General features: G+C 42.6%; 1 protein-coding gene across 1 annotated transcript in view; it reads right to left on the bottom strand.

Annotated features, from left to right (window-relative positions):
* The window catches only part of trpc5a (transient receptor potential cation channel, subfamily C, member 5a), a 108,593-nt gene extending 94,060 nt beyond the window's left edge, over window positions 1-14,533 (bottom strand). Inside the window, exon 1 of the mRNA XM_018704786.2 lies at window positions 13,675-14,533. The gene's annotated coding sequence lies outside the window, so the exon portion shown is untranslated. The remainder of the gene's footprint in view (window positions 1-13,674) is intronic.
* Between the last annotated feature and the right edge of the window lie 3,481 nt (window positions 14,534-18,014).

The following is an 18,014-nucleotide window of genomic DNA, read 5'->3' as shown; positions in this document are numbered from 1 at the left end:
TGCATGAAAGACGACTGTTGTTGCTGCTGCTGCTTCCTCTTCAGGAAGATTTCAACAAAAACTCCCCCAACGTTTGTGCACATTTCTAACATTTGTGTGTCTTCTTTTGCTTCGTATCTGTGGTTCTTTCCATGATATCTGACATCTGTCTAAAGCAAAGATTTCAGCATGATGTCTACAATTATTAGACATCATGCTGGTTGTTCAAGTCATTTATCAAATAAAGAAGCCCAACGTTTACTGGTTCCAGATCTTTGGGTTCTGGACTTTTGGTCAGACGAAATGAGATATCCGAAGGGAGCTGTTTCATGTTTTACTGACATTTTATAGACTTTGCAATTAACAAGAAATGGATACTAACAAAACATCCTTGGTGGACGTCATGAATCAGAGCAGTATGTCATAATATTGGGGAAAAAAGGAAACCTTATAGATTGCCACCTGCGTTGATGAATTTCCTGTGGGAAACCTTGCTGCTGTAATTCTCAATTAGAAACGATGAATAACTACCTGAACAGAGAAGACGACAACACAATGAGACCAGATGAGACTCATATAATACAGGAAGAAGTGGAGTCTATTAACCTGTCTTGATTACTTTGAGGGCACACTGACAAATAAGGAGAAAATCCAAGTGACCCTGAATATAAAATGTCCAGTATCTATTTCCCATTAAAGTCCAGTCATCACTATGTCTTGTGAAGGAGGACGATAGCGACAGATTGGTCAGAGTGGCACCAATCTGTCACTGGTTCAGGCCAGAATTCCCTTTAAACCACCTCTCACATCTCTGTTGTTGCAAAAATCCCATCTTCAAGGAGCAATAAAACAGCATGTTTACAGTGTGAGTAGTTTGCCAGCTTGAATCCCACCAGCAACTGGGACAAAAGGCGAAAAGACTGAGTGACACTTGTCAAGCTGCTCAGCGTCCGACAGTCTGAACACTGTGTCTGAATATAAAGCAGTGCTGAGGCTGAGCGTGTACGAGGTGAAGCCCTGGGTTGGATAAATAAAGATTTCAAACAAGTTCCTGCTCCTCAAAGGTTATTATGTGTCAGTGTTACCGTTGTTAAATCTCCTGTCCTGGTGAGAAGTCGGCTCTGTTGACTGATTTTCGGCATAAGCCTCTTTAAACGCCAGTGGAAGATGCCAGACCCCAAGCAAAGAGATTTAGATTGTTTCTGTGATAAATCCCTCCACAGACCTCAAGAATAAGCTGAATTTAATGCTGTTTTCCAGTCGCTCAGGGTTATTGATCTTTGGCAAAGCCCCGTTTTAAAAGCTACTACGTACAAGACGTGGCAATGGAGATACTGGCTGCCATATTCTAATGAGTGTCATCCTTCATTTTGGCTTCCAAACCTTCATTATCTCAGGGAATGCTCAATGGCCTCAGCGCTGTTTGTGAGGACTAATTGCCTTCACACTGATACAGATACAGACATACATTGGATTTAGGTGCCATGCTCAAGGACGAAACCATCCTCTCGTAAAAAAAATTAATCCCATAGGTCGTCTGTGCAGCAACTTATTACGACCTGTAGGTAAGTATTGTTACGCAACCTCTGGTGGCCGAAATCATAATGAGAGGAGCAAAGGAAAGGTGTAGTATACAGACCGAGAAAGATTGGGGTGGATCCATGACCGTTTCACACCCTTAGCCATGTTTTTATTAGTGTAACCATGACAACAAAGGACCTCCGACCTTAAGGATGTACTTACTTCAAACCAAATAGCGTTCGTTTGCTCCGCTGTTGGAGCTGGGGGTTAAATACCTAACTTAAAAGGCACTTAGGTCAAAACTGGGTGGAAGCGTTTGTCTCTCGTTTCTCTCACTCCACATTTGGCCTGCTTTGTATTTCTGACCCATCCTCACTCCCTCTGTCTTGCTCTAAATCCCCTCCAGCTGTATCCTTTCATTTTAATTTTAAACCTGCCTACATTTTGATATGGGTCGCCTCTTTCTTTTCCTCTCCTGAATCCTCCTCTCTCTCTCTCTGTTTCTCTCTCTGCTTTTGTTTCACTGTTTGCCACCCTCCCTCAGACTAATGTGGCTATCTGCTTTCTGAAAACAGGATGCATTAATATGAAAACAATGGCTACGAAGCTGCCGAACGCTGATTCACCTGAGGGTACCTGCTGACACTGGTTCCCGATCTGATACTAGTGTTCTCCTTTTCCCAGATTTACGCTGTGTGTCAAGAAGACAAAATGTGACTCGACTCATTACACTAAGAGACGTGATGGAAACGAAGGGCAGAGCGACAGCGGACATCGCAAACCTAGGCAGTCCGACTTGTTTCTGTTCTCTGATACACTCAGCTCTGGCGTCTTGACTGACGGTGCTGTCAGCAACCCGCCAGGAGAGACACTCTCTGGTGCGGTGGGATTTCATTACTGAGCTACGACCAAGACGCCAACTTTTCCATTCTCTGACTGTGTGGAAATGTGATGATTGTCATCAAAATCATCTCTGGAAGTCACTGCAATGGATTTTCCTGATTGCCGGTGTGTACGAACAAACGAAAAACAGAATAAATAGTTAAATGTTTGTATTGAACAACCAAATCCAATTCAACTGACAAGACTCTGAGTCAGGAACAGCCCTTGGTTTAAAAGTTCTCAGTGACTTGAGACACGTATTCCTAGTTTATTTACATTTAACCAAAACCCAGACCTTTCACAAAGAAAGCTTTTGTTGCCTAAATCTAAACACTGACAAGACTACTACCAGTCTCTGGTGTTTTGTACACGATAACGTTCGTACAGTTTTATTGTTCCCTGATAAAATTAGCAACCTTGGTGTGGAAATAGCATCAAATGTCTCCCTCATCTTTTCTCTTTCAGTCTGGCTCACTCTCCATGGGTTTGCTGTGACTGATGGTGCATTAAAATCAAAGAGGACGACGATTATTATTCAGCCTCACACTAGTTCTGCCTTAACACACCACACACACGCACACTTGGACAGAAGCATCAGTCACTCCTGATAACCTGCATGCAGCAAACACACTAATAAATAGTGACATACACACACTAACATACTTCCACAGAGAAAAAGAAAAGACAGGTATGCTGCCGCTCTCCTCCACACACAGAAATAAAATTCAGCCCATTATCTCTAAAAGTAATTGCTGTGTTTTTGTAATAGCCCCGCGCTCATTGTTCGTCAAATTATGGATGACTGCCTTTCCTGCGCATTAAGGCTAAAATAAATTGCTTCATTTCAACAACGAGACACTCATTGTGCTGCTGCTGGTTCGTCTTTGTCAGGTAATGGATTGGTGTTGTGTATTAGGTTTAAACATGTCGAGCCAGAGTCAATCGAGGTCCCTGCACTTAAGAGGATCATGTGGGAGAATGCGTTGACTGTTGCCCTGTTTCCCACAGTTATTATTATTATTTTTATTTTAGAGTGAACGCACCTGGGGTCGACACTGCAAGAGGCTGACATTTTTATTCCTCAAAGGGAAAGGTATACTGGCAGTTCTGTCCATGTTTAGCCAATGTGTCACTTCACATCATCTAATTACCACAAATCAGTCTAGTGAGGCTGTACTGGTCATTACACACATGAAAATAAAATTATTGGATGGATGATAAATAACTTTACTTAAATTCTTACCACAAGTGGGCTTTTGTACTGTGGACATGTTTTAAACATCTCAGACTCAGGTCCACATTTTCATTTGACTATAAGGCTGTCCTTTTAGCTGAATGCTAGCTTTAGCATTTTAAGATGGAGAGAACATGCCCCAAAAACTATGCTAGGATCCACATTTCAACATAGACATGAAGGACAAGTGCAAAAGCTTGTACTTCACACTTTAGACTGTGACTGTCAACAAAAGCTGCAACAACTGATTTGTCAATTGACAGAAAATAAATTTACCAGCTAATTTGATGATCAATTAATCATTTTGAGTTATTTTTTCAGAAAAATACCCAATTTACTTGTTTCAGCTTCTAAAATATGAACATTTTCTGGTTTGTCTGGTCTTGAAGTCTTGGTTGGACGAAACGAGACAATGCCCTGGGCTTTGAGACAATGCAACGATATATACGTTATTTCTGACATTTTCTAACAAAACTACAAATCAATGAATTCAGAAAATAATCACCAGATTAATCGGTAAAGACAATAATCAGTCTCTCTCTCTTACTTAAACCTGCAGATCGGAGGTTTGTCTCCCCCTTCTGGCAGTGAGAATAACTACACAAACACAAAACTCGCCATCAGTCGCTTTCTTTTTTAGACTATAATCTTAAATATAATGGAAAAAGTCCAAACTCCGGCTCTAGTCCCACCACTGCTAAGGGCACTATCTGGAGTCTGTGAGGAACAAACCACAATTAAGTCATTTGCGATGATTAACAGGCAGTCGATCGTTGCATGTGTAGGATGAAGGGATTTGTGCACCGCTCAAGCAAACCAAAGAGAAATTTGTTGCGTTTTATTTAACATGTTGACCGAGGAAACTAAAGAGAAAAGCCCAGGGGCTTTAGAAAGAAACCAAATCCATGTGTCTGTTCAAAGAAAATGAGTTGTTCTGACATGAGTCCGTGGATTATCAATGACAATCGAAAAGAGCTGTGTGTTTGCTACATGAACAAAGACACAGACGCACGTATGAATATTCAAAAGCCTGTGAACAAACGCACAGGCAGAGATAAACATACAAACGCACATGTGCAGAAAACAGGCACAGACGCTCATCATGATACAGCCGGCTGAGCAGACATGAACAGGAGACATGAGGAGAATGAGTATTGGCAGCGAGGCAGGCGAGAGAACGAGGCTGCCGATAAGTTCACATGTCAGCCGGTCAATGTTTAGATTGATCAGTGTCGACGTGAAGAGGAGACGGCCTCTTCTAGGTCACCTGCCTCATGACCTGCATGAACCTCCATCGATATATTCAGATATTGCGTCGTTAAAGGGCCACTGTCTGCTTTCATTTATTCTTGTGGTGTCTAGCTATGCACAGATAATTTTATCATTATTTTCTAAAGTCTTTGAGATATCTCCACGCCAAAACATTTGTAATTGTGGATTCACCAACTTTAGAAGCATTCTTAGAGAAACTACAAACAAACATGACCACTTAAATACCAAATAATACCAAATCATATTGGCTTATCCCCATTCCCATTCTATAAAAATCAAAATAAAGGCAAAAACACAAATAAAAACTGAAACTAATTAAACTTAAAAACTCTGTTTTTACTGTTTTCAGCTGCAACTAACAGTTATTTCTGCTGATGAGCGCCAGAACAGATTTATACTTAATGTTCGAAAATGACCACTTGAAAAACTAATTCAAGAGTTGATATGTATTCAGCTAAGTTACTAAAAACACAATTGACGATTAAATTAACTGAAAAACATCAAACTAAAACCTGAAACTGAGGCTGAAATTGGACCCAAATTCTTCCTCTCTATCTCCAGTAAAAAACCCCAACAGTCTGTTCTGTGGACATTTGCATGTGAAATGGTGAAGGAGGGACGATTGCAGGTTTTCTGTCCAGTGTCCTTGAACAGTCCGGCACATTAAACCCTCCCTCCTGCTCATTGTCCATCACTCTGAAGAAACAGCCAGGAACATAAAACATAATGTACAGCAAGTATCCACATGGGAACCTCCCTTTTTACAGCCCTGCCCTCATCTTCTTGTTGTCTTAATGGAAACGTCCTGCTGGTTTGTCTTCCCTGGAGTATTTTTTTAAACTTTTAAATAATACAACTTTAATGCCTGCAGCTCTGCAGATCGCCTGTAACCCTCCTCTCTCTTTACCACCTCGCGTCGTCATCTCAGTGACCTGAGCAGCTGGCCTTTTACAATTCTTCCATTACACCGAGTCTAGTCTAATGGGATCAATGCTTTGAATATCACAGACCGCTATTGTACTCGGTTATGCAATCAAGGAAGGGGAAAGGAAGTTAAATTTACTCTGAAATTCATGAGCAGCTCCCAACTCGCCCTCTCTGTATCTATCTTTTTCTTATTGCTGAGGGGTTGTTCACATCCACTGGGTTTGGAGATGTTTATTAAAATTTCAAAGGCTGCGTTTGCTGGTTTAGCTGATTTGGTTTGTTTTTAAAGACATACAGTGCATTCAGAAAGTATTCAGACCCTCTCACTTTTTCCACATTTTGTTATGTCGCAGCTTTATATGCTGAAATAGTTACATTTGAATAGTTTAAATAGTTTTACTGAAATATTACTTTTTAACGATTTGGTCACCCGTGTGAACCAAATACAAAAACATCAACAAACGTTTTTCCTCTGTCATCAAAGAAATCAAATCAGCTCATGATGTCGGTAAGCGATCCTGACCATGACCAAAACGAGGACCGGGAACCTGCAGTGACTGATGGGTAATTTTAGCTTACTCACTGATGAATTAATTTCAGCTCAGTCACTGATGAGTAACCTCTACTGTAATTATTAAACAACAGAAGCTACAGCTCTGCTACTGTCACCTTTCTATATCTGTTCGTCATCCTTGTCCATTTTGTGATCAAGGAGGATTTTGTGCCACATAGTATTACTCAGTAAAATTCAAGTTTTTGTCAGTGGAGTCTGGTATTGATATTGTGATGTTTCTGATGTTATAGGATCTTATTCTTTAATAAAAAGCTCCTCACTCTGTAGGAATCCTATCCATAATGTTGTCAGACACTAAGAATAACAATCTGAGTCTGTCAGTCGCAAAAACAAGAACTTTAGTGGCCCATTAGAGCTGTAAGTATCATTTAAACTGTTCTCCTTATTACTCTATTAATTATTTGTTGTATAAAATGTAAGAAAATATAAAAAATGTCTGTCACAAGTCTTCAAATGTCTTTTTTTTTTACCGACCAACAGCCCAAAACACGATAAAATCAACAAATATTTAGATCTGGAACCAGCAAAAGTGTGATTTTTTAAATACAAAACTGCCTTAAAACATTTAATCAGTTAACAAAACCGTTCATTCTCTTGATCTGACACTGAATTCGACCCTCTCTCTCTCTCACACACACTCATACAGAGAAACACCTTCCTCAAAGCCTGGATGACTAAGCTGTGGAGGTCAAAGGCTGCACATCAGATGTCTAGACAGCATTCTCCAGACAATTTGACATTACACCCCTTCATGATGTTATTACAGGTGTGTGTGTCTGCGTGTGTGTGATGGTGAAGGAGTGTGAAAGTACAAGTGTGTGTATGTGTGTTATCAAACTGTGACAGTGATGGATCTGATACAAGATTCCTCCTTGAACTTTCTACAACTCCGTGGTGCCAGTTTCAGCTCCTTCGACTAATTCTCCCAGAAATAGAAATGTGTTGAGCGGCCGCGTAGCTCAGTGGAGCAAGGCACCGCTCGGCCTGCGGTGGCAGGTTCAAATCCCGCTGCTACCGCCCACGTAAGCAGGTAATATGAACAGGAAATGTCAATTAAAATGCTGGTCGAATCAGACATAACTGACTGCTGTTTCCCTGCCATCTGTTATCCCTCAGCGTGCTGGATGCCAGAATTGATGCCGTCTGACAATTTTAATTTGATGTTTGTGGTGACGGGTTAGAAATGTCTGCCGTCGTGGCACAGCCCCGAGAATCACCGCCACGCAACATGGCCGCCTCTGCAGTCTGTTGCCTACATCTGTTCACGTCTGTCACAGCACAACTGAACTGACAACTTCAATAAAACTCAGAGAATACTGTCTACATGTAGAGGGAGCCATGTTTTTTTGTTTTGTCTAGATCCATCAATACTGATATTATATTTCCTATAAGTAATTGATACAGTACAGAAATCCTGACCAAAATTATTGAACTTAATCCAAGAAAAAAGCATTTTTAGACACAACCATAGTTTCTTTTACAGGATATGGTTTTCATTTGTTTTCAGCTGCCATTAAAATTGTTGTTTTCATTTCTGAGTCATCTACAGCGTATTTTCTTGACTAATCAATTAATTGTTTGGTCTTTAAGATCTGAAAACATTGATACTTCCAAAGGTGATGTCAACAAATGTCTTGTTTTGTCCGACCAGCTGCACAACAAATAAAACAGATATTAAATTCACATTACATGGAGATATTCGGGAGTGATGAGAAAATTTAAACCTTGCAGGTGGATGCTACCATTTACAAGCAAAGGGAAATTTAGTCCGGGAAGGTGTGCATGACTGCCTGAACTAGTATCGCTGTACTTAAGGGTTTTGGTCAAGTTCAAGTAAAACCTAAGGGTTGGTGAATGTTTAAGTTCAGGCTGGTTCTTGCCAAAAGAAACCTTGCTGCATCTTCTTTCCACCTTTGCTTAAAAGAAGTTCATTACTGTCACATCCACAAACAGTGGCTCATGAAGAGTCAGTTTTGAATCATACTGAAACAATCTGCTGACAATTAGTTAAGCAACAAGAAAATCAATCTACCAACCACTAAAACCAGCTATTTTTTACAATCAGAAATTATTTTTCAAGCAGAAATTCTAATAATTCACCAGTTACACTCCTCTGTCTTTTCATTTTTAGACTCCAACTGTTTTACAGTACCACTGACCCATAATTGATCTCTGCCATTCATTTTCAACACCAACAAAAGCGACTACAAGCAGGTTCAGGAAATACTTTGAAATCTGAACATAAAACCAACAACTGTGCTCAGATGCTTCAATCATTAGCTCCATTTGTTCTCAATGTGTTCTTCTTCTTCTTCTTTACTCTTAGAATTAATGTGTACTTCTAAAAAAAACAAGAAGCTAATGAATAAAAATTAGATAACTTCGCAAAACTTTGCCGAACTCTTCCTGTGTGGAAAGTACATGCACTAAACAATACAACAGAAAAGAGGAGGCGCGGCTTGATTACAGAAGTCCATTAACTCCATTTGCAGTAATGAAAACCATGTTGGTATCCACAAACCAATAAAAAACATCCATAAAAAATGGTGACTAATCAACATTAGCCAAAACTCTGCTTGTTGTGTTGGATTATGGGGAAACATTAGCTCGTTAATTGCCCTCACAGGAAGTCCCGGGACACTTGAGGTCATTCTGTAATGTCTGCAGCCGGCTGTTGTTGTTGTTGCTGGGGTTTGATTTGCGACTTTAATCAACAGGCCGGGTTTAAAGTTTCAGGACCAGAACGGAGAGAACGGACGGTTCATCGTGGTCGGCGTGGGAGGTCGAGGTCCGGCTGTGACACGGCTAAAACCCTGATCACCGCAGAGAGCAGGAAGGAGTCCTGGTGTCCCGGTGAAACGTTTAATTAGCTGATGTTTCCAGGCAACAACCGGATGGGACGACTCTGGTGTGAGTCAGGGCGAGGCCACGGGACGGAGATGATGAGGGAGGACAAATGTCCACGACCACACAGCGAGCTCCCTGTTGTGTGTTGTCGTTGATGTCATTCTACCAACTGATTAATACAACTCTACTACCAGCTGTGTGTGTGTGTGTGTGTGTGTGTGTTGAGAGTGATCAGTGATGTCACTCAGTGCTGATTAATAGAGCTGCCGCTTCCTGCATGATCAAAACAACTACATTAACAGTGTGTGTGTGTGTGTGTGTGTGTGTGCAAATGCATGTGCACACTCACATATATGAATATATATAGTATATATAACGTGTGTGTGTAGTAATTTATTGACGTATAGGTCGCAATCATTTGCCTTTCAATTGCCTCCTGAGAGGGTCACTGTGACTGAGAGGAGGAAACAAGGAGAGGAAAAGGAGGAGAAGGGCGAGGAGAGAGGAAACAAAAGGAGGGGGAAAGGAGGAGAGACGGAGAGAAGAGTAAAGGTAGAGAAGGAGAGAGGAGGTGACACAGGGACGAGAGAGAGATGAGACAAAAATAGAAGATGGGAGGACACAAGGAGAGGAAAAAGGAGGAGAGATGAGAAAAGGAAATGAGACAAGGAAAGGAGAAGAGGGAGGAGTGGAGGAAATTAAGAGATTAGGAGACAAGGAAAGGAAACAAATGGAAAGGAGGAGAGGAGGAGTGGAGAGGTAGAGCTCAAACAGAGGAAGAGGTTGTAGCTTGTGGTTGGAAAAGAGAAGGAAGAAAGAAAGAGGTGAGGAAAAGAAGAAGAAGAGAGAGATCTTACAAGAGGAAGGAAAAAGGAGGTGGCGACAGAAAGACGAGCGTCTCGAACGTCACGGCTCCGACATCAACGAGAGGGAGAACGAGGAGCAGAGGAGGAGGAGGAGAAAGAGGGAGAAACTGAGAAACAGAGGGAGTAAAAAAAAAGGAAACAAGGATGACAAAAACGAAGGGGAATGAGCGAGGAAAAAGAGGAGGATGATGGAGGACGAGCCGTGTGGAAAAAGCATCATCAGCGAGCGATGACAAAGAAAAAAGAGAAGGAAAGATGGAGGAAAAATAAAGAGTCCACGGAGGGATGAAGCCTGTGTTTCACTCTGCTGCACAAAACCATCACAGGCCAAACACCTCTCTCTCTCTCTCTCTCTCTCTCTCTCTCTCTCTCTGGAAAAAATGAGTGGAGGAGGAAGAAAGAGGGAGAGAGAGGAAGGGAGGAGTGATGGAGAGAGAGAGTCAGAGAGAGAGAGAGAGAGAGAGAGGCTTGTGATTGTTTAAAAAAAGTTCTCGCCCACACGGGTCAGAGCCGAACCGTAAAAAAACCAAAAGGATTTTAAAGTTTCTCTGTCAGGCAGAAACCTGGTTACACACATTTACACAACACACACTCACTGATCACTTTATTAGGAACACCTGTGCACCTGCAAACATGAGCGTAAACCCTGATATATACACAACGTGTTGTGGTGAAAAAAATGAAATGTAAACGTTTGTTTACGAGTTAACTCCACAGGGAACCTTCATCCAGATGTTAGCCAGGTGTTGAAGGATTTTGTTTCACCAAAAAAAAATAGCTGTTTATTGCTCTGTTCAAAGCCACCAGACTCCATTAACAAAAACAGTGATTTTACCTCGCAGAACACAGGAGCTGTTAATCTACCTGTGTTAGTTAGTTTGTGTTATTGTGTGGTATTTCTGCTTCAGTTAAGAATCTGGGTGCTTCTTCCAAAATCACACAACACAAAAAAACTAAACGATCGAGGCGGCGGTGCAGCAGCAGCTCCTGTGTTCTACTCGGTAAAATTGCTGTTTTTGTCAATGGAGTCTGGTAGGCGATAAAACAGCTGTTTCTGGTTAAACAAAAAAGGATCTTACTCTTTAATAAGAAGCTCTGTCTCTGTAGGAATCCTATCTATAATATCTATGTCAGACACTAACGATCTGAGCCTGTCAGGGGTGAAAACCAGCACTTTAGTGGATGTCGTTTGCAGTAGACGACTGCAGGATTTGGTAACGTTGCACTGTTCTTACTCCAGCTGTCATTTACACCCAGAAACGCTGACAACCTATGTTGTTGTTTCCAGGCCACATGAACACATGTAATACACACACAGGGCTCCAGCTGCTCTTATTACTCATGTCTTATATATCAGATCACCAGCAAAGCTGCAGCCATCTGCTGAGAACGCTCAACAATGCACCGCTGACACTTCCCAACCCGACGCACCGAACTGGTGAGAGTTAGCTGACGACTGGGGACCAGTCTGAACCAGTCACTTCACCGCAGACGGGTTTAAATCTCTGAGCTCAGATACGATCTGTTTTCTTCTTCTCCTCTCCTGTCTGACTTCCTGCTCCTCTCTGCACTCCACAGAGCTAAGCCACTGTCTGCTGTTAAATCCTTTCTTTAAACAAACTGAAAATATTAAAGCCTTTTCCTCCGGTTTTACTCATGCACCATGCATGTTTCCAACGCGTCCGTCTCTGCAGCTGCTGAGGTAACATTTGGAAGCAGCTCAAAAAAAAAAAGATGAGAAAGAGGGATGGGGGGGGGGAAGGAAGGGGGAGTCATGAAGTGTGATCTGTTACACAACCAACGCCATCAGGACAAACATCACACAGCTGGACAAGAAAAACACTGAGGTGTCATCTCCGAGACGTCAGGAAACGTAAAGGTGGAGACTGGATCCCAGTCCAGTTCTAAACTAAATGATGGTTTTGTGCTTCTGTTTTTGCTCAGTCGGCCTTCAACTTATTTTCATTATCGACTGATCCACCGACTGTTCTGCAGCTGCTCCTTCAGTCTAAATAATGTCAACAAAATGCCTCAAACAGTCCAAAACTCCAAAACACTGGAAAGTAGTAAATCATCTAAAAAGCAACAACAAGCTCTTTCTCTCTTTTTTGCTTTAAAAAATGATTCAGCTTCAACTGACAAATCAATGAATCACTGCTATCAACTGTTCTTCATGTTAAAATCCTGTTTTTAGCTGCAGTGACTCTGCAGCTGCTCGTATCACTGTGATCACTGTGATCACTGCTGATCACTGCTGATCACTGTGATCACTGTGATCACTGCTGATCACTGTGATCACTGCTGATCACTGTGATCACTGTGATCACTGCTGAAACTGATGCTTTGTAATTAGCTACAATCTCAGGGTGCCACTGTTCATCTGCTGCTGGACGTTCATACTCAAAGTTCTGGGAGAAGCTCAATGTTTTGCCTGATGTTTTATAAAAGAGGAAGAAGAAGAAGGAAGAAGGAGAAGAAGAAGAAGAAGAAGAAAAGGGGGGGGGGCTGCTGTACTTTCCTACTTTCCTTCAGGGGCAGACTCTTAACAGGAGCTGGGTTTAACGTGCAGGGGAAAACCCTTTGGGCCAGCAGCGAAGGAGGGAGCGTGCGCGCTTACTTGTGCACGCGCGCACATAAAAACCACAGCACACACACACACACACACATTCTGCAGCTCCATCCATCTCTCTCCTCTCTTTTTTTTTGTTTCTTCCTCTCTTATGCGCGCTCACGTGCGGACACACGCACATGCAGCAGGTTTGTGTATAAACACACATGCACGCACACACACAAAAAAACTGCACAACCTCCATCTCGTGCGCACGCGAAACGCACGAGCGCGCAAAGAACAGAGCCTACAGAGACCCACACAAACTCTGCAGCCCGCCTCTCTCTCTCTCTCTCTCTCTCTCTCTCTCTCCCCATCACACACAAACACACACTGGCACACGCGCACACACGCGCTCTCTGCACCCCCTCTCTTTCCAGCATTAGTCAATAGAGTCAGGATACATAAACCACCCACCAGTCACCCAAAGCGTCTCCCAGCCAATCTCCCTCTGCCGCTCTGCAACAGCACAGATACAACCTGCAGCATCTACAGCAACAAGAGCAGACTGACTCAACATGAAGCTTCTTTAAACACACACACACACACACACACTGGGTTAAACAGCGTGTTTTAAAGGAAGGTGTGATGCACAGTCAGGACATGTGGGAGGGAGCGTTTCTCATAATAACACAAGAAGCCCAGAAACAGATCTTCTCCATTAAAGCCGCTCTGACAGCCTGCGGAGAGCGCTTCACAATTAGTGAGAAAAAATAAAAAGGTGTCAAAGTGCGTGTGAAAACCCTCCAGCAGCTCCGCTTCAAACTGATATTCCACATCATGGCCTTCCGTAAAATGTTTTCTGCTTTTGAAAAAAGCGGGTTCGTGTTGATTACAGGCGGAACCGAGGGCGACACCGGCGGTTAATTAATCAATTACGGCCGCTCACAGGTGTTGATTCGCGCCGTTTGCGGATTTTAAAGCCAAAGAAAAGAGGAAACAGTCGATGTCTGGTGTTTCTTACCTTTCTTCGGAGACCTTCTCTCTCCGGTCTGTGCGGGAAAAAGAAAAATAACCGTCGCTCTCCTCCAAATTAACGATTAGTCCCTTCTCCCCGGGGGTCTCGCGCACCTCACGTGCGGCGGTTCCTCACTCCGCTCCTCTCTCTCTCTCTCTCTCTGTCTCTGCGTGGATCTGTCTGTCCGTCTCTGCTGCTTTCTCTCGCGGGATTTCCTCCTCCGCCTTCCTCCTGTCTTCTCCTCCTCCTCCTCTTCCTCCTCCTCCTCCTGCTCGTTCTTCTCAGCTAGTCCTCCTCGCGCCACCTGGACGGAGGAGACGGGGCGGCTCGCGACGCGGCTTCTGCTCGTGGTGATGCTGCTGCTTCTCCGCGAGACCCATCCTCATGTCTGCTGCTGCGGGGAAGGAGGAGGGAACTGATCTCTCTCTCTCTCAGTTCTGGAGCTACAGGTGATGGACAAATATTCTTCTGCTGCGCCGGCGGAGCTCACAGCTGCGGCTCCTCGCGGGGCGTCCTGCCTCCTGGAGCGCGCATCGGTGACTGCGAAGCCGCTGCTTGAAACCGGCAGGAGAACGCTCCCTCCCCACGTTTCCTCTCCCTCTAATGATAGAAAATAGGAGCGGAGGGAGAAGTATTCAGACCCTTTACTTAGCCCGAGTAAAAGTACCGATACAGCAACGTCAAATACTCCGTTACAAGTACGAGTCCTGCATGAAAAACCCTCCTGCAGTAAAGTTTAAGTACTGGTTTTATATAAGAAGATGATACATCAGTGTGAAAGCAGCATGTTACTGCAGGTGGAGCTGCGTTTAACCACTTCATACACAGTTTATTATAAACAGAGATGCCATATAAATCTGAGGGGTGGTCACATGATTATTCAGGTTTCCGTATCATTCTAAGGCCAAATTAATCTAAAATCATCACGAGGAGCAAAAATAACTAGAAGACTTGTCCCAGATCTAATGGTTGTCGTTGGTTCCCAATGGACTTCTTTAGCCAGTTTTGTCTTTAAATGATCTCCTCTACCTTTTCCAAACGTCTAAAACACATACATGGTGATAACAACAGTCCAAAATCATGTTAAATTGCACATTTTTAATTTAAAAAAGTAAAATTCAACAAGAAGAGGATCCTTGAACCCTCATACCAACACCTACGCCCTCCACAAACTAAAGGAAAATGCTCCAATTCACTAAAGTTCTGATTCAGAAACCATGGGAGAAGTTTAGAGGGAAAAATCACCACTGTTTTCTCTAAGACGCCAGAAGTCAAAAAGGCTGAATACCACCAGTTTAACCTTTAAAAGTGTGTTGTATCATCCACTGTGTAAAATCTTCATCTTATAACTAGTAACTAAAGCTGTCAAATAAATGTAGCAGAGCAGAAAAAAGTTCAATATTCGTCTGTTTACAAGAGCTACAAAAGTCTAAATAAGTTATTTCTGGCTAAAGACAGTTTAAAATTATCAATATTTACTATCCTGCTGCAGAAATTTTAAAAACAAGGAGTCTGAAACTTATTATTCTCCATCAAAGTGCTGGTGGTGTTACACCTCTTCAAAGGCAGCTACATTAAGGTACCATACCCCTCCACTTACCTGTGTTTAGAGACGTTCGTCCGTGCCTCTCTTCCTGCTAATTAGAGCTGTCAATCACTGCCAGGGGGCGGGTCCCATGTGCACAGGCCACCTGGAGGTGGGAGAGTGCAGTCTGAATGTTGAGGAGGGTTTGAGGCAAAGGTCCAGGTGGACCTGCGCTGAAAGTAAATGATGACCTCGAGTAGTCTGTGAAGGGAAGGTGGAGCAGCAGCTGGTTTCCTGGACTTTAAAGTAGGGGGAACAAACTGGCTGTACATACTTTCTTTTACCGTTTGTTTGGTTGCAGCCCTCTGAGTTTTTCTTTTCACACAGTCTTTATATCTTGTTGTCTATTCCCATGCCTGTTCACAGCAATACTGCCAATCTGAGTTGCCTTGAGAAAGTTGCCCATATTATTTCACCTTGACAGACGAGGAAAAACCCTCAGGGAAGCAACACTGCAGAGCGGCGTGTCCAAAGGGCAGAAAGTGAGAAAAATAACTTTAGTGTTTATCTGCTGCTGCGATCAGCTGTCACTGGTGCAGAAGTAGACTCTGTACGTAACCTTTTATCTGCTTTATATTGTTTTGATAGAAAATCTGAACTTTCGTTTTGACGTTTAAAATATAAACAACAAACAATTTTCAAGGCTGACTCCATAGGTCGTCTGTGCAGCAGCTTATTACGACCCCTGGTTACATTTTGTTTGGCGGCCTCTGGTGGCCGTAGTAATAATGACAAGAGCAAAAGAGGAAATCTGGTTGGAGGACTTTCAATTATAGTCTGTGGAGTTTGCTTACAGTTGTTTCTCACTGGTGCACTGCTGCCACCAGCTGTTGGTCAGTGGAACTGCATCAGCAGGAATACGTTGCCCACATGCTCAGAGGACACAGTTCTACGAAGAAAAACAGCGCCGTGTGTCGTTTCAACAACTTACATATATTTGAGTGACAAAGGCCTTTAATGTCTAAAACAAAACACGACTGACACTTTTTCCCCTCCCTTTAACCAAGTACTCTATTTTTTCTCAACCCACAATCTTTTCCGGGAGTGGGGTGGGGGTAGCAGTGGCTGATTCCCCACAAACAAAATGCCACAAAATCAGTAAAAGACATAGACTGTACGAAAACTTGCTGTTTTCAGGGTTTAAGGTGCTAGCTCAGAGGTCAAGAAAAGTTGCTCTACAATGCCACTAGTGGTTAAAAAAATCCACAGGGTACCTTTAACTGAATGTGAAAGTATCAAATGTTATTCAGAATCAACAGCCAACGAAAGGCTAAAAAAGAAAAGGGCTGGAAAGTGTTTAGATTATTTGGTTGAGTCTCACGGCTCTCATCAACACAATGTTACCTAGACATCAGGTAACCATGGTAACAACACTAATTTTTCAACCTATCCAACCAACCTTTTCTTCACCTTCATTTTGTTGATTACTATGATCATATTATGATTTGACGGTTCTTTAAAATGGTATTTTTTTCCTACTAAAACTGAAAAAAGTCATTACACTTTACCGAATCCTTAAATGCAACCACTGATATCGCACATTACCAAGCACTGTGTAACTGTACAGGACATCCAGCTACTCCAAATACACTGTCATCGTAGTGAATTCGCTGCATGTACTCATCTTGTCTGGTGCTAAATGTTGCAAAGGGAATGAATGAATGCCTTTGTGTGCCTGTTAGTGTGTGTGTGTTTGTGCATGGGAACACGTATAATCCATCATAACGCAGACACCTGGAGCCTGTGCCATTACTCCTGCTTTGGTCTGTACAGTGTGTGTGTGTGTGTGTTTGTTCTTCCCAGTGTGTGGGAGTCGGTATCCATGGGACACCTGATTCAATTACTGTATCATCATGACGAGATGAATGGAGAGGCAGGGAGGAGGGGAGGAGGGTGGAGTTAGAAATAAGGCAAAGAAGGAGGACACAAGAAGTGTGGATAGACTTTAGAGAGGACTAAAAAAGTAATCAAGGATGGATGAGAGGGGCAGAAAGGAGAGGCTAGAAGACAGAAAGAATAAAGGTGGATGAGTAAGAGCAGGAGAAGAAGGGAGAGGGAGGGGGGAGAGGAAATGAAAAGAGAGATAGATGAGAGAGTGGAAAGATGGAAGAGAGAGAGAGCGAGAGGGAGGGAGGGTTGTTCATTTGTGAGTATGTGACATTTTCCAGGACAGCAGCTTGTTGAAGTGAAAGTGTTGTGACGAAAGTGTGTACGCCAGAGTGTGTGTGTGTGTAGAATTTGGCTCAGATGGATCAGTCTGAGCTTAATCAGTGTCTACACACACACACACACACACACACACACACACACACACACACACACACACACACACAAACTATGAACCATTGAGGTATGCTACCATATAAGCAGAAGACAAAGACAGGCTGTGCTTTAAATAATGAATGAGGAGTGTTTTGTGTGTGTAACTCCACATCCATCTCACTTGTATTTGACCTTTATATTATCTTAAACTTAATATTTCACTTCTGCAGAGGTTTGCTGTTCAGAAGTCCTTATACATCACTGCTATCATCCTAAAAAAAAGATATTTTAGTGCATAAAAATATTCTCATGTGAATAAGTGTTTTTTCTACATAAAAGTAAAAATTTAATCAACCTTTTTCTTCCTCATTGAAAAATCCAGAGTCTATGGTCTCCTACTCCTCTACAAAAATCATTCTGATACAATATCTAATTGCTGACAGAGGTGCCCAAACTTTTGCATCTATATAGGCATGAAATTAGCTGAGCTGATCCTTCA

The sequence above is a fragment of the Lates calcarifer genome, linkage group LG14, assembly GCF_001640805.2.
Source record: "Lates calcarifer isolate ASB-BC8 linkage group LG14, TLL_Latcal_v3, whole genome shotgun sequence".
Lineage (NCBI taxonomy): Eukaryota > Metazoa > Chordata > Actinopteri > Centropomidae > Lates > Lates calcarifer.
This window is presented reverse-complemented; position numbering and strand designations above follow the sequence as displayed.